General features: G+C 40.1%; 2 pseudogenes across 2 annotated transcripts; both read left to right on the plus strand.

The window, feature by feature from the left end:
* Positions 1-5,950: 5,950 nt before the first annotated feature.
* LOC309974061 (KH domain-containing, RNA-binding, signal transduction-associated protein 3-like) lies at positions 5,951-7,150 on the plus strand (annotated as a pseudogene). The gene has a single exon. The product of its transcript is annotated as a KH domain-containing, RNA-binding, signal transduction-associated protein 3-like (transcript).
* A 5,560-nt stretch (positions 7,151-12,710) lies between these two features.
* On the plus strand, positions 12,711-14,103 carry LOC309973982 (ferritin light chain-like; annotated as a pseudogene). Its single transcript has 2 exons — positions 12,711-12,736; positions 13,561-14,103. The product of its transcript is annotated as a ferritin light chain-like (transcript).
* Positions 14,104-26,456: the final 12,353 nt, after the last annotated feature.

Below are 26,456 nucleotides of genomic sequence, written 5' to 3' on the forward strand. Positions count from 1 at the left end.
CATCAGAAGTCTTTCCCACTCTTCATTTCTTTGAAGCCCTTTCCTGTCTACTCTTGGCCAAAGCTTGAAGCTTAATTTATTAAAATTTGGAAATAAAATAATGAAATAGTCATAACACAGCAATTCCAGTGCCTACTGAAATGGAAGCTCTAAATAATTTTTCAGATAATTTAGGAAATTAAAAATATTTACATCATAGATGCAAAGACAGAAGTTACTTGTGTAATAAATGGTGAGACAAAAAGTTTCTGGTCAAGTAGATTTGTTTAAATATGATCACTAATCTGAGTTCTACCCCTGTGCTAAAACCCAGTGACAGGTTGCATACAGCTTCTAAAGGGATAGTTCAGTGCATTGGGTCAAATTCATGCCATAAAATGTGGTATTAGTAGTAGTACTAGAAGACAGAGTGACTGTCTTCTTTGGGACATAGATGAAGACCCCAAGATAGACAATATCAAGGACAAATTATGTAGAATAAGATATTATCTCAGTCCTTGGAACATGTCATGCAGGATAGAACAAGAAGTAGATTTATTATCAAGTACATGAAGCCAGAGACAGTAAGCAATGAGTGGTAGTTGGTTAAAATAGACAGGTTTTAGAAGCAGAGGCACGGATGTAGAAAACAAACTTAGGGTTACCAGGGGATTGTAGCAGGGAAGCTAAATTGGGAGATTGGGACTGAAATATACACACTACTATACATAAAATAGATAACTAATAAGAACTTGCTCTTCTTATTAGCACAGGGAACTCCACTCAGTACTCTGTAATGGGCTATTTGGAAAAGACTCTAAAAAAAAAATAAAAGTGGGGCTTCCCTGGTGGCGCAGTGGTTGAGAGTCTGCCTGCTGATGCAGGGAACACGGGTTCGTGCCCTGGTCCGCGAAGATCCCACATGCCGCGGAGCGGCTGGGCCCGTGAGCCATGGCCGCTGAGTCTGCGCGTCTGGAGCCTGTGCTCCACAACGGGAGAGGCCACAACAGTGAGAGGCCCGCGTACTGAAAAAAGAAAAAAAAAAAGTGGATATGTGTATATGTATAAGTGATTCACTCTGTTGTACACCTGAACCTAACACAACACTGTACATCAACTACACTCCAATAAAATTTAAAAAAAAAAAACAGGGTTTAAGAACCATAGTCAGGGAGCAGTGTGGATTGGAAAGACCTGGCAAGAAATATTTCTGCATCCTCAGACAGTGCTCCCCAAGCTGGCTATTGCAAGGGTAAGCATTTAAGATATCTTTGACCTAAGGAGGACATGAGATTAACAATCTATCCCAATGTGCATGAATTATTCTCCTCGGTGCTATCAGAAATCAGATGGCATCCTAGAGCAGGGGTCAGCAGATCTTTTTTGTAAAGGGTCAGATAGTAAATATTTTGGATTTTCTGTACCATACGTCTCCATTGCAACTGCCCATCTGCTGCTGTAGCACAGAAACAGCCATGCACAATACGTTAATGAATGGATGCGGCTGTGTTCAAGCAAAACGTTATGTACAAAACCAGGAGTCAAGCGAGATCTCATCAGTGGGCCAGAGTGTGCGGACGCCAGTTCTGGGTCAGTGTTCACAGCTGAATGAGTCATGAGGCCTTAAGTTCCAGTTCTCATTGTACTACTTTCTACCTGGGTGAACTTGGGTTCGTCCTTTTATTTATATGGGCCACTGTATTAGTCAAGGTTCTCCAGAAAAACAGAACCAACAGCATGTGTATACAATGTGCCCATATATACTGATATAGATCTAGATATCGATATTGATACCTAGATCTATATCCATATCTATATAAAGATAGAGAAAGAGAGAGAGATTTTAAACAACTGGTTCACACAATAATAGAGGCTTGGTAAATTCAAAATCTGCAGGTTAGGCTGTCTAGAGACTCTCGGAAGAGCTGCAGTTCAATTTCTGTAAGTCTTCTGGCAGAATTCCTTTTTGCGACAGGGAGGTCAGTCTTTATTAAGAGCTTCACCTGATTGGATGAGGCCCATGCATATTATGGAGGATACTCTGCTTTACTCAAAGTCCACCACAAATTTAATTATTAATTTCATCCAAAAACACCATCACAGGGACTACCCTGGTGGCACTGTGGTTAAGAATCCGCCTGCCAATGCAGGGGACACGGGTTTGAGCCCTGGTCTGGGAAGATCTCACATGCCGTGGAGCAACTAAGCCCATGCACCACTGAGCCCGTGCACCTAGCGCCCATGCTCTGCAACAAGAGAAGCCACCGCAATGAGAAGCCCGCACACCCCAACAAAGAGTAGCCCTCGCTTGCTGCAAATAGAGAGAGCCCACGTGCAGCAACAAAGACCCAATGCAGCCAAAAATATAAATAAATAAAACATAAAAATTTTAAAAAACACAAAAACACCATCACAGAAATATCCAGAATAATATTTGACCAAATAACTGGGCATGGTGGCCCAGACAAATTGACATGGAAAATTCACCACCTAAGCCATAGTTTTGTCACCTGTTACTGAGAAATATGACTTATCTGAGCTATTTTGATACCTAGAAGATACCTTCTGGAGGTAACACCCTCAGTATTTTACATGGTAGGCAGTAGAGGGAATGAGCCCATTAGCCCAGTCATATGACACCTAAAGGATAAACTTCTGTCTTCTCTCTCCAACCCACAAGGATGAATGCCAAAAATACATCACTTATATCTGCTTTAGCTAACATAGGATAGGTCTGGAACAGACCTATGCTCCCAGTAAGTCTCATGAAATGCTGTTTCATTAAGGAGAGACTTTACTTGCTAAGATTAGAAGCAAAAGAGGGTGGTGGATGAAAAACTGCCCAAGGATATAAGCTCATGCAAGGAAGCAGGAGAGAGAATGGGTATCCGAAGATGTGCGCTCTGAACGAACACTAATTCCACAGCATCAGGTTATAATTCAGGGAGCCCAACCGCTGGGGTTTTTTTTCCCCTTCTTCTTTTCCCCCAAAGAGGGACAAGCATACTGACAAAGGAAGAGCATCAGTCACCACAGATAAATTGCTTTTTAGAGGTGATCTCGCAAATGATTTGGCTCAGTGTAGACTATGATTTGGCTCCCCAAACCATAAGCTAGAGCATTTCATTCCAGGTCCCTCCTCAAATATCCATGATAGGTAAAACTTTGGCATCAAGTAGGTCTTGAAATCTCCCCAGGTGATTATAATATGCAACCAGGGCTGAGAATCTGGAGATGTAGAGCAAATTTAAATTGAACTTTAGTTAAACAGTAAAACAAGCTCTGACTCTACTGGCTGGAGCTAGACAAGGGATATGGATTTAGTGGGATGAGAAGATAAAGGACACCAGGGAGTAAATCAAATGCTTTACACCTGTGCTTAGCTAATTGCTACTCAGATAATTCAGACAATCTTACAGCACCTGAACCCTGAAATGCCTTAGTTCTGTTTAAAAAAAAGTAACTCTTCAAGTAACTGAACTCTGAGAATCATGCCAATCATAAAGAAAAAGAAGAAATCTTATTTTTTGAATTAGTTGATTTCATATATACTGTTTCACTTTCATGATTTTAACTAGTTATCTTTCTTTCCATTTTATGTTTGAGGAAAGTAAGGCTTTAAAGTCTCAGTAATTTTCTCAAGGTCACTTGTTAAGGGTGTGGTAGGCAGCATAATGGCTCCTAAAAATGCCCTCACCCTAATCCCTAGAACCTAATAATATGTTACCTTACATGGTAAAGAGGACTTTGCAGATATGACTGAAGTTATAGGCCTTGAGATAGAAAGATTATCCTGGATTACCTCATGGAACAAATCTAATTGCATGAGTCCTTAAAAGCAGAAAACCATTCCCAACTGTAGAAAGAGAAAGAGAGAGATGTCCTAATAGAAGCAGAATCAGAGAGATGCAACATTTTGGGTTTTGTAGGTGGAGAAAGGGGACTCTGAGTCAAGGACTACAAGTGACCGCTGGAAGTGGATAAAGTCCAGGGAACAGAAACACCCCTAAGAGCCTCCAGAAAAGAATGTAGCTCTGCCAACACTTTTTTTTCTTTTTTAACCATCTTTATTGGAGTATAATTGCTTTACAATGGCGTGTTAGTTTCTGCTTCATAACAAAGTGAATCAGCTATACATACACATATATCCCCATATCTCCTCCCTCTTGCATCTCCCTCCCACCCTCCCTTCCCTATCCCACACATCTAGGTGGACACAAAGCACAGAGCTGATCTCCCTGTGCTTTGTGGCTGCTTCCCACTAGCTAGCTCTTTTACATTTGGTAGTGTATATATGTCCATGCCACTCTCTCACTTCATCCCAGATTACCCTTCCCCATCCCTGTGTCCTCAAGTCCACTCTCTATGGCTGCGTCTTTATTCCTGCCCTACCCCTAGGTTCTTCATAACCATTTTTTCTTTTTTTTTTTTTGATTCCATATATATGTGTTAGCATATGGTATTTGTTTTTCTCTTTCTGACTTACTTCACTCTGTATGACAGTCTCTAGGTCAATCCACCTCACTACAAATAACTCAATTTCATTTCTTTTTATGGCTGAGTAATATTCCATTGTATATATGTGCCACATCTTTATCCATTCATCTGTCGATCCTGCCAACACTTTTACTCAATTGAGGCCAATGTCAGACTTGTAAGGTAATAAATTTACGTTGTTTTGAGTCACTAAATTTGGGATAATTTGTATGAAAGCAATAAAAAAAAATACAGAGGTCCTACAAGAGCCAGGCTATATATTTATACTTAAGTATTTCTGAAATGAATTTAACCTTGTGATTGACAGCAGCAGCAGCAGCAGCTTCCAAGGGATCCCACCACACACCTGAGGCAAAAGGAGCCTAATACAAAGCAGTGACAGCAGCAGGTCACTGCCCCACACTTGGGGTAGAGGGGGACTTGATCTACTGTAGCAGCAGCATAGCCTGAATGGGAACCCATCCTCCTGTGGCACTAGTCCCATCAACATTAGTCTAATCTGCTAGCATCTGCTGTGCCAACAGGCCCAACATATACAAACCCTCCAACTCAGTAGCATTAAGTGAGCCAGGCTCAGTGTTTCCTGAAACTCATATCCAGTTGCACTGGAAATCCAAGATATCACCTACTGTTATGAAAACATAAACAATAACAGAAGACTGGGAACTTCAGAAAGAAAAGGGGAACAATGGAATGCGTGAAAACAAATGGGGTAAATATAAGAGACTATCATTAGCCTCATGAGTTTCTTAACTTCTATATGATGGTCAAAGCAAAAATGATGACACCATCTGATGGGGTTCTCAATGTAGAGAAAGGAAATACTACAGAAAATCATACTTTAAAACTGGGGAATATTAAGAGACCTAAATGGAAGTAAAATTTTGAAACTTCACTTGAAGTAATGAAACACTGATTCCAGTAGGCTATGATAAGTTACATATGTATACTGTAATGCCAAAAGCAACCACTAAGAAAACTATACAAACAGTATACACAAATGATTATAAATGAATTAAATTAAAATGGACTTATTAAAAAATGTTTAAGTAGAGCTCGGAGAAGGCGGGGCGGCGCGCGGCGTGAGGGTGGCGGCTGAGCTCGGCGCTGGCGCTGGCGCCGGCTGCCGGGGTTCGCCCGGGACTGCCTCAGGCTCGCAGAGTGTGCCGCCGGCCCGGCAAGAGGGCCCGCCTGACTGCGCCGGCCCGTGGCGGGAGCTCGGGGACCGCGTCCGGGAGGCAGTGGCCGCCAGCGCGGGGCAGTCGGCGGCCACCCCCTGGGGACCGGGGCTGCGCGGCCGCTTCCCGCCTCGCGGCGCCGCCAGGACGACCGCCCGGCTTGGCTCCGCCGCGCCCCGGCCGCGGCGTCCGGCCCGGGTTCCGCGCCGCTAGTGCGCGGGCGGGGTCGGGGGTTGCGTGGCCGGCGCTGCTCGCCCGCCTCGAGTCCGCGTCCAGGGCCCTGGCGGCCGGCGAGCATGGAGGAGAAGTACCTGCTGGAGCTGATGGCGGAGAAGGACTCCCTGGACCCCTCCTTCACGCACGCCCTGCGGCTGGTGAACCAAGAAATAGAAAAGTTTCACAAAGGAGAAGGCAAGGACGAAGAAAAGTACATTGATGTGGTGATTAATAAGAACATGAAGCTGGGACAGAAAGTGTTGATTCCTGTAAAACAGCTCCCTAAGTTCAACTTTGTGGGAAAACTTTTGAGGCCACGTGGCAATTCTCTGAAGCGCTTGCAAGAAGAAACCTTGACAAAAATGTCCATCCTTGGAAAAGGCTCCATGAGAGACAAGGCAAAGGAAGAAGAGTTGAGGAAAAGTGGAGAAGCAAAGTACTTCCACCTCAATGATGATCTCCATGTTCTGATTGAAGTGTTTGCCCCGCCACAGAAGCCTATGCCCGGATAGGACATGCTCTGGAGGAAATCAAAAAGTTCCTCATTCCGGACTATGATGATGAAATCAGGCAAGCACAGCTCCAGGAATTAACATATTTGAATGGTGGTTCAGAAAATGCAGATGTACCAGCTGTTCGAGGGAAACCTACCTTGCGTACAAGAGGTGTACCAACCCCAGCAATAACCAGGGGAAGGGGAGGAGTCGCGGCCCGGCCAGTGGGAGTCGGGGTACCGCGAGGGACGCCAACTTCCAGAGGAATCCTTTCCACCCGAGGGCCAGTGAGTCGAGGAAGAGGACTTCTCACTCCCAGAGCAAGAGATGTCCCCCCAACTGGGTACAGACCTCCACCGCCGCCCCCAACACAAGAGACCTATGGAGATTATGACTATGATGATGGATATGGCGCTGCTTATGATGAACAGAGTTATGATTCCTATGATAACAGCTATAGCGCCCCAGCCCAAAGTGGTGCTGATTACTATGATTATGGACACGGACTCAGTGAAGAGACTTATGATTCCTACGGGCAAGAGGAGGGGACAAACTCAAGACACAAGGCACCCTCGGCAAGGACAGCAAAGGGCGTCTACAGAGACCAGCCATACAGCAGATACTGATTGTACTGTCTGATGTTGTGACATAGCCAGTCTCCACCAGTCCTGTATACTGTTCAAAGTAATTGTTTTCTATGAACAATCCCTTTTTAAATAAATCAAAATGCTTAACATCTGAATGGATGGAATTTAAAATTACTTTGTTGAAACATCAACCTGGGCAGAAAAAAAAAAAAAGACATGTAAAATTTTGTTATTTCCAGTCTGTATATGAAAAAATAGGTCATCAAAAGGAAAAAAAAAACTTTGATTAACTAGTGTTAAACAAAAAAGATAGGTTTACTAAATATGTTAATCCATCCTTTTAACATAAGCCTCACCTTTCATTTTAAAGGTTTCCATAGAAATTTAGTTATTTTATCTTTCAGCCATATGCTAGTTTTTTTTTCTCTTGCCAACATGCGTAAAAAGGGAAGCCAATTACAAGTGCAAATAATGTGGTATTCTTTTGTAACTCAAGTCTTGAAATGTTCTGTAGTGTTAAGCAAAGTCTCCTCTTGCTTGATACTAAATAAACTTTTGAAAGAAAAAAAAATGTTTAAGTAACCCACAAGAAGGAAAAATAAGGGAAACACAGGATTGAGAAACTAAGGTAAAAGACAAAACAAAAAATAACATGGTAGACCAAATCTTTGACATGGCAATAATTACATTAATGGTAAATGATCTAAATAACCAAGTCAAAGACAGAGATTGGAAGAGTAGATTAAAAAGTCGCAAGCATGATCCAACTATATACTGTCTATAAGAAGCTTACTTTAAACATCATGATATAGGTAGTTCAAAGTAAAAGGATGAAAATGATATATCATGTGAACATTAATCAGAAAAAGCAGGAATGGCTATATTAATATCAGATAAAGTAGACTTCAGAGCAAAGGAAATTATTAGGGGCAAAGAGGGTCATTACATAAAGATAACAGGAATAATCCACCTAGATGACCTAGTGATACTAAATGTGTGCGCACCAAACAACAGAACTTCAAAATGCATGAAGCAAACACTGAAAAAGGTAAAAGGAGAAAGTTTTAAATCCACAATTATTATTTGAGACTTCAACACAGCAATTTATACAGCTACCAGAGAGAAAAATCAGCAAGGATATGGAAGAACTGAAAACATCATCAATCAACAGGATATAACTGACATTTAAAGAACACACTCAGTAAGAGCAGAATACATATTCAAGTGTCCATGCAACATTCACTCATATACCATATACTGGGCGATAAAAAAACATTAGCAGATTTAAAAGAATTAAAATCACAGAGAGTATGTTCTCTAGCCATAATGGAATCAGACTAGAAATCAATAAGAGAAAGACAACAGGAAAATCTTCAATCACATGAAAACTAAACATCACACTTCCAAATAACTCATGGGTAAAAAAGACAGCATCAAGGAAAAAATTTTTAAATGCATAGAATAAAATAAAATGGAGATATAACAGATCAAAGTTTGCGGAATGAAGTGAAAGCAATGCTGAAAGGGAAGTTTATAGCACTAAATTGGGAAAGAAAATATTTCAAAGCAATAATCTAATTTTCTATATTAAAATAGTAAAAAAGGAAGAGGAAAAAACACTAAACAAGCAGAAAGAAGGAAATAATAAAGATGAAACAGAAATCCATGAAACTGAAAACAGGAAAATAGGGGGGAAAATCAATGAAACAAAAGGCTGGTTCTTTGAAATAAACAATCTAACCAATAAAGATCTAGAAAGACTGATAAAGATAAACAGAGAGATGGCACAAATCACAGATATCAGAAGTGCAACCAGGGATACCATGACATATCCTGCAGGTTAATGAGGGACAAGTTACTATGAACAAGTCTACACTATAAATTCAAAAATGTAGATGAAATGGGCCAATGTTTCTACACCCAAAACTACCAAAACTCAGCCAAGATGAAATAGATAATCTCAATTTTCCTGTAACCATTAGAAACACTGGTTTTTCATTTAAAAACTCCCAAAAGAAATATTCAGGCTTAGATGTTTCACTTTTACCCAAGACTTAAAGAATTAACACCAATTTTACATGATTTGATAAGAAATAGAAGTAGAGGGAACAGTTTCTAATTAATTTTATGAAGCCAGTATTACCTTGATACCAAAACCAGACAGGGATAGTATAGAAAGAAGAAACCTACAGACCAATATTTTTTATGAAATTGGCTGAAAAACCCTCAGCCAAATATTAGCAAATTAAATCCAGAAATATATGAAAAGAATAATATACCATGACCAAGTGGGATTTATTCCAGTTATGCAAAGTTGGTTAAATATTTGAAAATTAAACAGTGTAATCCACCATATCCAATAGATTAAGGGGGAAAAGTCATGTGATCCTATCCATTAATGCAGAGAAAGCATTTGACAAAATCCAATCCCATTCATGATTTTAAAGAAAGAAGAAAAAAAACTCCAAGCAAACTAGGAATAGAAAAGGAACATACTGAAACTCATAAAGATGATCTACAAACAACCTATACTGACATGATATTTAACTGTGAAAGACTGGATGCTTTCTCTGTAAGATCAGAAACAAGGCACCGATATCTGCTCTCACCACTTTTATTAAATATATCACTGGAGGTTCTAGTAAGAAAATAAAGCAAAAATAAATAAATACATAAATTTAAAAGTTAAATTTTTAAAAAGTTTATTTAAAAGATAAAAGGACTATTCCTACTACGTTGCATAGGAAGGAACATATCCTACTGAATGTTGAATAGCAATATATCCTATTATACTGAATAAGGAAAAGTAAAACTGTCTGTATCTGAAGATGAGATGATAATCTAAATGGAGAAAATACCAAGGAATCCACAAAAAGCTTGAGAAATAATATTAGTTTGTAAATGATTTAGAGTACAAGATCACCACAATTTTATCAAATTATATATTAATAACAAATGTGTAGAAGCTTAAATAAAAATATGTGATGCCATTTACAACTGACCTAAATAAATACTTAAATATAAGCCCAATAAGACATTTATAGGACCTCTATACTGAAAATTACAAAATGCTGATGAAGAAAAATTTTTAAGTCCCAAACAAATAGGGAGACATACCTTGTTCATGGATTAGAAAACACAACATGATAAAGATGTCAATTCTCCCCAAGTTAAGAGGCTTAACACAATTACTCTTAAAATGCCCTCAAGGTTTTTGTGGATATAGACAAGCTTATTCTAAGATTTATATGGTAAGAAGAGGCTGAAGAATAGCTAAAACAACTTGTAAAGGAAGATGAAAATGGGAGGAATTAATCTACCCAATTTCAAGAGTTTGCAGTAATGATGGAGGGTAGATACATAGATCAATGGAATGGAATAGAGAACCCAGAAATAGACTGACATCAATACATATAACTTGTTTTTGACAGCAGTGCAAAAGCTATCAAGGAAGAATAGACTTTTCAAAAAATGGTACTGAAACAGTTGGACATCCCTCGACAAAAACAAACAAACAAAAAATGAACCTTAACCTCCACACCTTACACAAAAATTAAATCAAAGTGGATCATAATCTTAAATGTAAAAGCAGGACATTTTTAGAAAAAAAATAGGAGAAAATGTTTGGCATCTAGAACTAGGGGAATAATTCTTAGACTTGACACCAAAAGTATGATCAATAAGGGCAAAAACTGATAAATTGGATCTCATCAAAATGAGTTAAAAATGCTTCATAGAAGATCCTTTTAAGTGGATGAAAACTCAAATTACACAGTAGGAAAACATATTTGAAAATCCCATATGAGACAAATGACTTGTATCTATAATATACAAAGAACTCTCCAAACAACTTAAAAAAATCCAACTAGAAAATAGGCAGAAGACAGGAACAGACATTTCATGGAAGAGAATATACACACGGCAAAGGAGCACATGAAAAGATGCTCAGCAGCATTAGCCATTAGGGAAATGCCAATTAAGACCATAATGAGATGTCAGAGAGTAACTAAAATTAAAGTATAGTGACAACATCAAATGCTGGCGAGTACATAGAAAAATTATATCACATCACTGGTGGGAAAATAAAATGGTTTAGCCACTCTGATCAACAGCTTGACAGTCTCTTTTAATCCTAAAAGTAGATTCACCCTACAACGCAGTAATTGTACTCTTGAGCATTTATCCAAAAGAAACAAAAACTTAATTAAGTTCCCACAGAAACTTACACATAAATGTTCATAGCAGTTTTATTTATAATAGCCAAAAACTGGCAACTACCCAAATGTCTTTCAGTGGATGAATGTTGAAACAAATTGTGATAAAATCTTATGATAGAATACTACCGAGCAACAGAAAGGAACAAATTATTAATATACGCAAAAATTGAAATGAACTTCAAGGGAATGATGCCGAGGGAAAAATTTTGAAAAGCCGATCTCCGAAGATTAAGTAATTCATGATTATGTTTACATATTATTCTTAAAATAACAAAACTGTGGAGATGGAGAACAGCTTAGAAGTTGCCAAGGGTTAGAGTGGGGGTAGAAGGTACAGCGGGGGAACTCTGTGAGGTTTTTGTGGTTCCAGTACAAATAATACAGCAATCTTGGTTTTAATCCCTAAAGATTTCTAAAAGCAATTCCTAATAAGAGGTGTCCAGATATTTAGCAATGGCAGATTAGAGGTATAGCTCCCCAACAGAACAACTTCAAAAGAGAACATACTAATTCAATGCATATGTTAATTTCAAAAAAGGCCTGTCACAATACTTAAATGGTATATATCTTAACTATATTATTCTAAGTATCCAGCTATACCAGATGGACTAGCAAGATTTTCTGTACATTCAACCTTATTTAAGACAGTAAATCTTATAATAAGACAGTTAGAAAAAGAAAAAAAAAACAAACCTCAACTACAGTTGGATATTCTCATAGGAAGATGAGGTGAAAATATGCAGCAGCGGTTCAAAAGCTTAAGCAGTGGCACCTAAATTTGGTTGTGCATTAGAATCATCTGAAGCACTTTTTAAAAACCCTCACACTGACGGTTGGTCATCGTAGACCAATAAAATCATTTTAAATCTCCTCAGACGATGCCAATGTCTAGCCAGAACTGAGAACCAGCGGACTAAGCAGAAGGGGATGTTTCTACAAAGATCTCTTAACAATAAGTCCTTTCACCCAATCAGATTTACCTCCCCGCAAAGGGCTAAAGAATGCTAGTGTTGTCCATACTTGCTTAGCTTTAATTAGCACTTGTGACTTGCCCAAAACCTAGATCATGTTTCCCCTAAATTTCATGTTATTCCCTACGTTTTTCAAAACCAGGGCTAAGGGGTTTGCCAGGATGAGATTTTAAGTGCTCACACAGGGCAAGTCCCTGGCAAACCAGGACAGCGGTCCCTCTACATTGAAATGTAAAGCATCCTAAATAACCCTGCCACTGCTCCCAGATCCTAGTCTGTGCCAACCAGTGGAGAAAAGGCATTCTCCATTACCACCACGGCAAATGCTGCTGTACTTGCCTTGGCTGGTCCCTATCTTTTCCAGGCACCACTCCCCTTCACCTGCTGGTGGACGCTTTGGCCAGCTGACAATGCAGATATTTTCAAACTTTAAGGTGAATAAAAATCATCTGGAGGGCCTGTTATAACAGAGATCACTGAGCCCCACCAGAGTTGCTGATTGCATAGGGCTGGGACAGGGCCCTAAAACTTGAATATCTGACGCTGGTAAAACTGGTCAGGTTGTTACCGAATGCAGGTTCGTGTGTCTGAAGCACAGTGAGGCCAAACAAACCTAAAGGTTGGAGTCTGGAGTAGAGAAAGGTTTATTGCAGGATCGAGCAAGGAGAGGGGTGGCCCGAGTTCCAAAACACCCTGAAATCTCCAAAGGATTTCAGCAAAGCATGTTTAAAGGCCAGGTGAGGGAGGGACGTCCCAGGGAATGTGATCAGCTCGTGCACAATCCTCTGATTGGTTGATGTGGAGGCCACAGGGCAGGTAACATTAACCATCCTTAGGTGCCAGAAGGTCTGGGGGCTACGTGCTCATGATCATCAAGGAGTTAATTTCTTCCATTGGGTGGTGGTTTTTAGCATCTGAAAACTCAAGAAATATGCCTGAGATACTATTATCTGAGTACTTCAGAGAGGAACTACAGCAGAGGATATGGGGGATGGGTCTGTCCTAGGAAGGCCCCATAGGGTACTGCTTGGTTACAAGGTGACCATACTTTGAGAACCACTGCTCTAGTGGCTTGGAATGTTCAGAAAGTAATGGAAGAATCCCTTCCCAGGTCTAGATTCTAGTATCGCCAGCTATTTTGGCGGGGGGAAGGGTAAGTTTTGTCCTTGCTTGGACTTCTGGTTCATTTATATCAAAGCCTATTTGAGGCAGTGCGCTCGGCAGTCCTGCAGTTCTGTCTTTTGCTTCAACAGTGTTTGGAATGAACAGACCCAGGGACGCTCCTTGCTCCAGCCCCCGACCACCCTCCAACCTTTCTTCCTGTCGCAACCTTTGGAATCAGCCACTCAGCTATCCTCAGCCTCCAGGACAGGCCAACACCGTTTTTTGAGCTTAGCTCCTTATCACTGATCAACCACGAGTTCCCAGGTGCGTCAGAATTATTCCATCGAGGTGGAGGCCGCCGTCCACCGCCTGTTCAACATGCATCTGGGGACACTTACCTCTCTCTGAGCTTCTATTTCGACAGCAACGATGGGACTCTGGACAGTGTGGGCCACATTTTTCGCCAACTGGCTGAGGAGAAGTGTGAGGGCGCGCAGCGTCTCTTGAAAATGCAAAACCAGTGCTGTGGCCGCGCCCTCTTCCAGGATGCGCGGAAGCCTTCTCAAGATGAGTGGGGTAAAACCCAGGATGCTGTGGAAGCCGCCATTCTTAGGGAGAAGAGCCTGCACCAGGCACTATCAGATCTGCGCGCCCTGGCTTCCGCCCGCGCAGACTCCCACCTCTGTGACTTCCTGGAGAGCCGCTTCCTGGAGGAGCAGGTGAAACTCATCAAGAAGATGGGCGACCACCTGACCAACCTCCGCAGGCTGGCTGGTCCGCAGGCTGTGCTGGGCGAGTATCTCTTTGAAAGGCTCACCCTCGAGCACAAACAGGAGTCTCTGAAGTCCAGCGGCCTCTGAGGAGCCCCTCTGGCATCAGAGCTTCTGCCTGAAGCCCTGCTCTGCAGCTACTAGGCAGCTCTGTAACCGCCCTGGAGCCCTCTCCCAAGCCTTGGACCAAATGGAAACAATAACGCTTTTTGCAGAAGGAAAAAAAAAAAAAGCCTATTTGAAACACAAACAGAATAAAGAGGAAAAAAAGAAATATATATATATATATATTCATGTTTTTTTTCCTTTTTTTAAAAATTTATTTTACTGAAGTATAGTTGATATACAATGTTTAGTTTATGCTGTACAACAAAGTGATTCAGTTACACGTATATATAATTTTTCATATTCTTTTCCATTATGGTTAATTACAGGACATTGACTATAGTTCTCTGTACTATACAGTAGGACCTTGTTGTTTATCCATCATATATATAATAGGTTACCTCTGCTAATCCCAAACTCCCAATCCATCACTCCCCCACCTCCCCCTTCCCCTCGGGAACCACAAGTTTGTGTGCTATGTCTGTGAGTCTGTTTCTGTTTCATGGATAAGTTCATTTGTATCATATTCTAGATTCCACATATAAGTGATATCATATGGTATTCGTCTTCCTCCTTCTCACTTACTTCATTTAGTATAATAGTCTCTAGGTCCAGCCATGTTGCTGCAAATGGCATTATTTCATTCTTTTTTATAGCTGAGTAGTATTCCATTTTATATATATCACATCTTTATCCATTCATCTGTGAGTGGACATTTAGGTTGTTTTCATGTCTTGGCTATTATAAATAGTGCTGCTGTGAACATAGGGGTGCATGTATGTTTTCGAATTATAGTTTTGTCCAGATATATGCCCAGGAGTAAGATTGCTGGATCATATGGTAGCTCTACTTTTAGCTTTTTGAGGAACTGCCATAGTGTTTTCCATAGTGGTTGCACCGATTTACATCCCACCAACAGTGTAGAAGTCAGTCAGAAAGAGAGAGACAAATACCGTATGCTAACACATATATATGGAATTTAAGAAAAAAAAATGTCATGAAGAACCTAGGGGTAAAACAGGAATAAAGACACAGACTTACTAGAGAACGGACTTGAGGATATGGGGAGGGGGAAGGGTAAACTGTGACAAAGTGTGAGAGAGGCATGGACATATATTCATGTTCTTTTAACATATGAATTGCCCCACTTTATCTGTGTGAAATAAGTTTGTTCCCGTTATTGGGCTGCTTCTCAAGCTTTGCTGCTCATTTGAATTACCTAAAGAGCTTTTAAGAAAAACATTGGTGTCTGGGTCCCAGCCCCAGAGATTTTGATTCAGTAGGTCTAGGGAGGAGCCTGGGCACAGGGAGGTCTCAGAGTTCCCCAGGTGATTCTAATGTGCAGCAACTTTGGGAACCACCTCTTGGCTTCAATCCAGCTAGTGATCAGATATTAAATCTAAGACACATGGGCTAGTGCGTGAGCTCTAGGAAGATTCGTGCCAGGGAAAATGATCGATAGTTGTGTTACTTCTCTGAAATGGACTGAAATTTCCAATTAGCATGAACAGGGGAGGGTGAATGGGTGAATGCAATAAGGTGTATCATTTACGTATTGCCCTATGTGTATGGCTAGAAGCTTTTGCAACTGAGGTCTGCCCTACTTTTCATGCTAATGGTAATGCTTGTCCTCCTAATGCAGCTGTAAACTTTATAAGCCCATAGGTAGACAGCATCACAAAATATTTACCCCTCCCCACTGGCCCACTCTCAAGCTTCTCTCCCCTTCCCCAATACACAAATGTACATCAATGCTCTTGAGACCACTATCAACATATTGACCTTCAATTCTTCTACTTTGCAGCTTCCCTCTTATCAGGAGATGTCAGCATTTAGTGCAAGGACAAATGCTTGCCTCTTGGTGAGTAATGTAGGCAATGCCTCCAAGAGACAAATAGCCCTTAGGAAGGGGGAAAAAGTCTTTCAAAAAGGTTGATGCCCAGAGGAGGCATTTTCAGTCATCTCAGCTTAGAGGTCAAATATCCAAAATTAAAAAGGTTAAAAAAAGCAAGGAAGAAAAGGAAAAAAGCAAGGAAGAAAAGAAGGAAACAATTTTCTTATCTCATAGTAATAAGGCAGTTTTCCTTAAAAAAAAAAAAGACTTAAGCCATAAATTCTCTTTCCTAATCAAAATGTGCTTTTCGGTCTTTAGACTATTCCTCTTATATCCTGTATTATTCATGACGTTTAATTCTTGAAATAGCACATGGCTGAAAACAGAAGCTAACCTCTTGTCCACTATGAATTAAATCTTCTTTTCTTAGGACCTGTCTACAGTGTACAATTTGGGGTTTGCCAACATAATTATTTTCTCTGAAATAAGTTACAGCATTTTGCCTTTTCAATATATAGTTATACAATATATTGTTAACACAACATAGTTAATATAGTCAATATAGTAAATACAACTATAACACACGTGATATGATGCCACTTTGGTGATTTTCTTCATCCATGTAATTCTGAAATTTGACAGTATAGTTTTCATATTCTAATGAGCTGAGTATTACCTTTGCAAGGATAGAAAAATAAAATAAATTCATAATATTCTTGTGTGGTTTGCCCCTGGGGTGGATATTTGAGCCTTTCCCCAAGTCATTAAAAAACCTCCAGCGAGCAGCCCCTTGTCCTTTCCAGGGAGTGGGGGGAAAGGATCTTTAATCATAATAATCCTGGGGGGAGAAATCTCAGAAATAAGACATCTGCTTCTGCGCCTTGTTGTTTTGCAGAATAGCAATGATTGCTTTAGCAGCTTCTATTGCCATGTGTGTACAATAAGTAAATGAACATAAAATTGAATGAACGCATAAAAGAAGGATAAACCCACCCAGCTTAACAAATCCACTCTCTCACCTGCTGTGCCCTGAAACATGAAAGAAAGAATCACGGGATCATAAGGATTAATAAAATAACAGTCTCTGTTAACAATATTGACAGGAGGTATAAGGATAATTTGTCTGATGTGGGACCAACAGCTTAACTGCTTAATCCTTTTTTTTTTTTTTTAAGGGCAACTCATTCATTTGTTGTTTAAAGATTGCAAGACAACTTCTGAATTTCTGTAGCACAGTTTAAATGTTTTACTTTTTTGATAAATCAGAGTATAATAGAAAAAACAATTAGTTTCCAGTAATATCTATATCTCTATTCAGAATTAAGTCTTCCACAGACATGTAACCTGGAAACAAAAGCCTGTTACAATAAGCAAAGCTTCAACAGAGCTGCTACTTTTCGGGCCAGGGAAAGGTTCATCCCTATAGGAGGAGGATGTGCTATGTAAAATGGCTGCAAGGTCACAGCCTTGAGGGCGCTGGAAGTCTATTATCCTATCCCACATTAAGTAGTTTGGTGAACTTCAAACGTCCGTTCATCTGCAACCAAGCTGGCAAACTTTAACTGATATCTCAAGCAGGTAAAAAATAAAAGAAATCCTTACACTGATGTTCCTTGATTCACACTGTTAAATGGTTCATTAACATGTAATTCTGGCTAAGAATTACATTTGAGACTCCTTGCTCAGATTTTGGTTAACAGTACAAATCTTTCAGAAATTCAAGTTCTTATTAATCAATAATTTGTCAGCTAGGCTACATTCAGGCATCAGCTGCAACTACAGAATAGGTGCACTGCCTCAGTGCTTTGGAAAGACATAATCTAGAACACTACTAGCAGACAAAATATCTGTTACTAGACAGCACACGTGCAGTACAGCAAGACAAAAACATATATTCATGTGTGCCGCGGACCAGCTGGAGAAAGAGGATTTCACCGCCCAGGGTCAGAAGGGAAGGGGTAAGGAACTGAAGTGGCACCGACGAATAGGGTCAGAAGGACCAAGACAACTGATGGTTGCAAGGCAAATTTTATTGCTCTACAGTTGCAGATTATCTAGACTAGAAATCGGAAGGTTGCCAGATGGTGGTTTACATTATCTACAGACTGTCTCGGCTCAAGGTTAACTTCCCTGGGAGAAAACCCATAAACCCAGAAGCATCAGAAATAACCTGCATGTGCAGGGGGAAGACAGCTTTGCTTGTCTCATTTTACATTCTTTCTGATCTCTGGGCCCTGGTGATTTATCTCCCATGGAATGGAACAAGGAGGGGAACAAGTAGGGACAGTCCCTTCGAGCAGCGGCGGCATGCCTAGCATGTCCTTACCTGCTCTCAAGGCTGACTGCTTCCCACAGGTCCCCCTTTTTTATTTTTTAACTTTTGCTGCAAAATAATTCCATGAAGTTTAGTGCCGAGAGTAGTGTACTGTTGCATGAGGATACGAAACAGACATGAGAAGATTATTATCAATAATAGGCAAATTATGGCCAGGGTAATAAATCCTGACAACCTTCCAGTAATCCAAGACTGAGGGTTTAACCACTTTAAATGATCCAGTAAAGTTTGAATTACATCTTCTGGCGAAACATCATCAAGATGTGTATTTTGTATACCCTGAATTTCAGCATTTAATTTCTTAAGATCAAGACTAATATTATTATCTGACCAAACATTCAGCAGATGCATTTTTACTTTTTCCCATTCCCAAATAGTCACTGTACTTTTAAGGAGTAACACACATCCATGTATACTTTGCATGACAAGCTAAACGCATCCTCAATTTTAATGCTTCTATCTGATCTCCAATCCCCAAAATTGCGTTTTTGAATTCATCTAACTTGTTATTAATCTGTAAATCTATGTGACTTTGTAAAGATAAAGCAAGACTGGTATGTTGAGATAACTGATTAGCAAAGTGAGCATGATGAATACTCTGTGAAAGAGCAAGACCGGCAGTAGCCACGGTAGCAGACAGAGCAGCCGAGGCAAGTAAACTTACTATTAGCCACCCAAGAAAGCGTCTCCTTCTCTGCAAGGCTTTAGAGAGTTCCACCCATGCCTGTACTCCAGTATCTTCATACCAAGGTTCTCTCAGATGTACAGGCACCATAACATACATGGGTTGCTTTAGTATAAGCACAGATTGCGTTCCTGCAGAAGGGAACATACAACTGCTAAAAATACAATTAACACAGCTAATATTATATCCTCCTTTGGAAGAATTACCAATGTTAATAGAACCAAACAAAAGTGTATATGGAGGAGCAACACAAGTTATAACAGGTGTATTGGAATAAGTTAGAGCTAGTTTCCATATATCCCAGTTCTTTTGCAATGTGATAAACCTATCTATGATGGGAAAAGAAGAGATAAGAATTGACAGCTTGGTATAATCTATAGTAGACCATATTTGGTTATTATTCCAAGATGCATTGCAACGTTCAAAATTGGATCCAGGAAAGTTAACGGTCATAAGGGGAGGCAATTGATTTTTTGATTTTCTGTTAAGCATAGTAACCTTATGTCCAGCTATAAGTATCCCTTGTCCTCCAAGTAAACGCTTCATACAGAAATAATTTCCTGAATCTTCACCTGTAACCTTGGCTATAGTAATAGCGGAATCCCTAAGTGGTGAGCCGTATGAGATTTGACCTCTAATATTAATAGCTTGCCCATTTTATATCAAATGATGGTATCCTTAAGATCCTCTCGTCGGCTGGTAGCCTGGCATGTAAGAGTAATGTTGGTTCCTGTAAAACGAAGGATGCCTGGAGAGCCTGACAAACTAATTGATTGATCCGTTCCCTCATAAACATCTGTATGCTCATAACTAATAGCCTTTACACATCCAGTTTCCAGATTCAATGGGCTAAGACAGACAGGATGGGTACTAAACCAGTTAGTATAATTTACAGACATATTGATTTGTTTTATATTCCCAATAAGAGGCCCATAAACAGTTATCATTGTAAAATACAGGAAACTCTGCTTCAGACCAAGATATGGGTTGTAATAGTGGAGGATCAGGTACATAGGCCCAGTAAGTTGCTGCATTAACAGAGGGAACATATGAAATGGTTGCCAACATAGCCAAAAATAAAGTTACAGGTGTAACAGGATTATTCTGTTGTTTCACTGACTCTTGAGCTCGTGAAACCAGTTGTTTAATTTGTCCCCAAGTTGGAACATCACTCCTTTGAGTCGTCCTGGCAAGTGGTCTCCTCTTCTTCTTCTTTTTCTCAATCAACACTGTCAAATTTTCGGGAAAGGTGCAGAGCTTCTTCATCTTCTGAACTAGGTGAGCTGTGGCGAGCCATCTATTTGCTTGACTAAGCGCTCAGGAAGCCAGCGAGGTCCAGGCGCTGATCTGGGAAAGATACACACGTGACCACGTCCCCAAATCAACACAGGATCAGGACCATGCCAAGTGCTGGTTAACGGATCTTTCCAGAGGACCTCCGGAGACTGAGAGGCCAATCTTGGCTCAGCCACCAACCTTCCCCCTGCAGAGCAGCCAAATTTGTCAACAGTGAGAACATTTAAAATAAACAGAGCATCATTTATAAGGTTATGTGGCGTTGTTCTATACAATTCCCCCCTGTTTATTTTTTCAATAGTTAGCTTTAAAGATCTATTTGCACGTTCTATAATACCTTGTCCTTGAGGGGTATATGGAATGCCTGTAATATGGGTAATTTTGTAATGAATTACAAAATGTTGCAAAAGCAGCGGGCCCATTATCTGTTTTAATAATTTTGGGAAGGTTCATGAAAGCAAAACAGTGTAATAAATGAGTGATAACATGTTTAGTAGCTTCTCCGGTCTGTGCTGTAGCACAGAGGAAACCAGAATAAGTATCGATAGTGACATGAACAAACTGTAATTTCCCAAAAGACGGGATATGAGTAACATCCATTTGCCATAAATGTCTAGGTAATAATCCACGAGGATTAACAACATAATGTGGAACAGGAAGGTGAGGTAAGCATTGTGCGCATTGCTTAACAATTTGTGGGGCGGCTTCACCAGTAAGGGAAAATTGTGTGTGTAATGTAGCCGCTGACTGACGGTGTAAAGCGTGCAACTGCTGTGCTGCTTGTGAAGCAGTTTGATCATAACTTACCATAATATGAGGGTGTCCAGGACATGGACCATGAGTATCAAGAGTATGAAGATAATGAATGCAGTATGTTAGCCATTCTTGACAGCATGACGAACGGAAAGGAGGAGTACGGTAAATTGGGACATGTCCTGCTTTAGGGAAAAGAGATTGAGGAGGAGGAGTAACTTCAACTCTATTCTTGGGAGGAAAATCTACAGGATAAAGATCACGTTTAGATCGAGTTAAAACATCTGCAGTCGCATTAAGTTTAGTCAATGGACCAGGCAAGTTAGAATGAGCACGGATATACAGACCTGCAACAGGACCATCATGGGAACGAATAAGCTGTTGAAGCAAACGAAAAGAGGATGGTAATTCAGGGTCATTAGTATGTCCTATGCGCGCAGTCTCTAGAAGAAATCACAAGCTAATAAGATATTTACTATCAGAAAACAAATTAAAAGATATAGAAGGCAAATGTTTAAAAGACATAATGACAGCATACAGTTCAACACGTTGAGCTGAAGTCAAGGAAGTTTCTTTAATGAGGTTTGTTCCGTCGTCAATGATTACAGTAGCCACTCCTGAAGAAGAACCATCCGTAAAAACCAAAGGTACATGAGGAACAGGCTGTTGCCTAATTATAGAAGGAAAGATATGAGTTAAGTTTGCTGAATTGGATCAATTTATCAGCAGGATAATGGCATTCCAAGGTACCTGAAAATCCTGCAAGAGCAAGACCCCATTCATTACTACGTTGAAAAAGCCAATTTTGTGGACTAACTGAATAAGGGATAATAATTTGAGAAGGTTCTATACTTATAGGTTGTAAGCATCTAGTTCTACCTTGCATTATTAAATTACTAATAAGTTCATAATAAGGGTTAATAACTTTAGAGGGTGTAGTTTTCATATGAATCTATTCAATAATTCCAACAGTTTGCCATAAGACGGCAGTAGGCACATGAGGAGTTGGACAAATTATTAAGAAAATTGGAAGGTGAGTATGAATTCTAGTTAATTGTGTAGAACTGATAGATCTATTGACTATTTGTAAAGCTTGAAATCCTTCTGGAGTCATAGAGCGTGAAGAAGGAGGATCTGAGTCACCTTTAAGAATATCAAACAAAGGCTGTAATTGAGCAGTAGTAAGTTTTAAGGAAGGCCTTAGCCAATTAATATCGCCAAGTAATTTTTGAAAAGCATTTAATGTTTTTAAATTATCAACTCGAATTTGCAGTTTTTGAGGCCTAATAGTAGTGTTATCAATATATTTTCCAAAATATAAAAATGGAGATTGTCTTTGAATTTGTTTTGAGGCAATGACCAAGCCAAATGATTGTAAGGACTGTTGTAAAAATTGAAAAGCAGTCTCTAATAAAGAAATATTATCAGTGGCTAAAAGTATATCATCCATATAATGTATGAGATATAACGATGGAAACCTTTTTCTCACAGGAGTCAAGGCCTGAGCCACATATTTTTGGCATAATGTAGGACTATTTGCCATGCCCTGAGGCAATACTTTCCACTGAAATCTCCTCATGGGTTCCTTAAAATTTAAGGCAGGCAAGCTAAAAGCAAAATGTTTTCTATCTTCAGGAAACAAAGGAATAGTGAAAAAACAATCTTTTAAATCTATAACTAAAAGATGATAATTGTGTAGTATGGCTGTTGGAGAGGGTAGGCCTGGTTGAAGAGCTCCCATTATTAGCATAGTTTTATTAACAGCTCTTAGATCCTGTAATAACCTATATTTTCCAGGTTTTTTCTTGATAATAAAAATAGGAGTATTCCAAGGACTACTGGAAATTTCTAAATGCCCTAATTGTTCCAGTACTAATTGTTCTGCAGCTTCTCATTTCTCCTTTGTGAGGGGCCATTGGTCCACCCATACAGGGTCATCAGTCAGCCAAGTAATTGGATCAGCAGTGAGTGGAGGAGACTCCAAGGCCCCTAAGAAAAACCCAAACCTTGTCTATCATTTTTTATTTTCACATCAATAGGATAGACAGTTCCTTGTTGATTTGTTCCCAGCGCTTTTGTGGGAAGAAATCCTTGATCCAACATCATATTAGAGACTTGAGAGTTTGGACTATAAAGTAATACTCCCATTTCTTTTACTATATCTCGGCCCCAGAGGTTTAAAGGCAGCCCAGGCAAAACATAAGGCTGGAAGTATCCTGAATGGTCCTCACTATCTTGCCATAAAAAAAACTGACTACTTTGCATAGGAGAAGAACTTTGTCCTATTCCGTGAAGTTCTGTAATAGTAGGACTAATGGGCTAACGTTTAGGCCAGTGTATCTGCGTCATAACAGAGACATCAGCTCCAGTGTCTAACAAACCTGAAAAAACCTTTCCATTAATGGTTCATTTCATTTCTGGTCGTTCTTTCCCTATATTCTGAATCCAGTAGGCAGCATCAGACGATCCAAAAGCCTTTGTTTCTCTCTTTTGATGTTGTAAACTTTGTCCATGAGGTACAAAGGGCAAAAGTAGCAATTGTCCAATTTTATCACCAGGAGAAATAGTTATTATATTTTTAATAGTTTGTGCCATGACTTTTATTTCTCCTTCGTAGTCAGAAACCATGACTCCTGGCATAACAGTTAAACCTTTCATGGTGACACTACTTCTTCCCAATAATAGTCCCATCAAACCCTTGGGTAAAGGTCCACAGATGCCTGCAGAGAGGGCCTGAGGACCCATTTCAGGAGTTAATACATATTGGGCGGAGGTACTGAGCTCCAGTCCTGCGCTTCCTGGTGTTGCTCCGGAGAGCGAGGATATTGTATGTTTTTGTTTTTGGTTAATGTCTGATTGATAATTTGAGGAGGATACACAGACATTACCCTTATTATTTGTTGGGGCTGGGGAAGGCCCCGGGAGGAGTTTCCCGACAGTGGTGGCCCATCCTTGTGGGCCACTGAGCAACAATCTGTGCCCAATGTTTTCCCCTATTGCATTTAGGGCATAAACCAGGGATTTTCTGACCATCTGGAGGTTTCTGAGTAGGGAAGGAAGGACTAGGGTTAGAATTAAAAGATCTACATTCTCTAGCAAAATGACCTGCCTTTCTGCATTTAAAACAAGTCTTTGTTTTCTTTTGATTGTTTTTAAACCCCACTTTAGTTAATGCTGCAGCCACAGCAGCACCCTGTATATAAGTAGGCCCAATGTCTGCACAAAGGTGAATATAATCCTCCAATGTTCCCCGTTTTCTCCAAGGTCGAATCGCAGCCTGACACGCATTATTAGCATTTTCAAAAGCAAGTTGCTTAACTACAATCATACCAGTGAGTCCGTCCACAATGAGTCTCCCCACCGCCTGTGACAACCTATCTACAAAATCAGCATATGGTTCATCAGGTCCCTGTCTAAGTTTTGAAAGATCTTCAGTTTTGTGTGTAGAAGGACATTTCCTCCAGGCTTGTAATGCCAAATGATTTATTTGAGGATAAGCAACAAAGGGATAAGTTAATTGATCTTGTAAAGAAAGATATTGTCCTTCCCCAATCAGCATATGGTAATCAACTGGAATATTATGGGCAGCATTCTTTTCTGCTTGTTCAGCAGCCCGTTCATAAAAATCAAACTTCCATATTAAATAATCTCCACCATTTAAACAAGCTCGTGCAATAGACTTCCAATCAGCGGGGGGAAGAGCTTCTCCTGTCAACCATAGCAGTAGTAAAAGGAGCAGTGGGCCCATATTGAGCACAGGCAGATTTTCAATCTTTCAAACCTTTCAAAGGGAGAGCCTGATGCTCCCTAGTAGCTTGTTGAGGATTATTAGGATCAGGTCTTTCTATGACGGGACAACAGAAAATAGGATCTTCTCCTCGTTTTATTGCTCCTTGTACAGCGCGCTGCAAGGGACTGAGCATTTTTACAGATGTGGATTTTTGAGGAAGACAGTCCTTATTAACCTGCAGCTTTTTCACTGACTTATCTATCACAGCCATTAGAAAATCATCCTCAGGATATTTCTCTCTTTTATGTTTACAAGCCTCATCTGTTAAGTCAAAATGTTCCTCTTCATCTAAAATATTTAAATTAATTAGCTCTTTTGGTTTAGGAAGTGGCGACACAGTAGCTGATAATACAGTCTCTCCTTCTGTCAGAGGCTTATGTTTTTCTGACTTTACATTCAAATCAACACTATCATGAGAAGAATCTAAACATATTTTTTATCAGATTCCACAAACTATATGTAACAACAGGAGTATGAGTAGGCCCTCGAGACTTGTAATAATTTTTTAATCTTCTCCAACTTTCTGCCAGATTTCTATGTCAACAGAGCCGCCATCAGGAAACCAGGGAGATACACCATGGATATTCTGTAAAAATTCAGTCAACTGTGAGGTAGAAACTTTATTACCCCGAGCTTTAAGCATCGAAAGTAAAACCTGAGCAAATAATTCATACATCTTTGAGCCCTTTTGCCCCATCTTATTTTACTTCTGACTATTGCCTTATGCCTCTATTAGTTCCACTTTTACTGGTGGCCACACATATTTTGCATAAGGGTTCTCTTACCTGCACTTTCTTTTTCTTTTAATTGCCTTCACGCTTCAGGTCCCTGTTCGAGTGCCACTTGCCGCGGACCAGCCGGAGAAAGAGGATCTCACCGCCCAGGGTCAGAAGGGAAGGGGTAAGGAACTGAAGTAGCACCGACGGATGGGGTCAGAAGGACCAAGACAACTGATGGTTGCAAGGCAAATTTTATTATGCTACAGTTGCAGATTATCTAGCCTAGAAATCGGAAGGTTGCCAGATGGTGGTTTACATTATCTACAGACTGTCTCGGCTCAAGGTTAACTTCCCTGGGAGGAAACCCATAAACCCAGAAGCATCAAAAATAACCTGCATGTGCAGGGGGGAGACAGCTTTGCTTGTCTCATTCTACATTCTTTCTGACCTCTGGGCCCTGGTGATTTATCTCCCATGGAATGGAACAAGGAGGGGAACAAGTAGGGACAGTCCCTTCGAGCAGCGGCCGCATGCCTGGCATGTCCTTACCTGCCCTCAAGGCTGACTGCTTCCCACACGTATGTTGCCTTGTTTAAGCCTCAAGCCCTCGATCCTTTGTTGAAATACAATAATTTCATTCCTATGGTTTTCAATACCAAAAACTCAACCTCCAGGAGGGCTAAAGTCTAATTTGTACTCCAAACCAAGTAGCAATGCAGTTTGCTACTACTGAGACTGAATCCATAAAGACTTCAAGACCACGTCCAGAAGACAAGTTATTATATATAATACCCTAGAAGGTCTGAAACATAATTATCATATACATAGCTGGTCCTTCAGAGCTTTTTACCTATAACATGTTTTTTGATGAAAGTTATTTAATGTACTGGAGATAACTGTGACTTACTGATCAAATATTTGAATAC

The sequence above is a fragment of the Leucopleurus acutus genome (genome assembly GCF_964270905.1).
Source record: "Leucopleurus acutus genome assembly, chromosome: 17".
Lineage (NCBI taxonomy): Eukaryota > Metazoa > Chordata > Mammalia > Artiodactyla > Delphinidae > Leucopleurus > Leucopleurus acutus.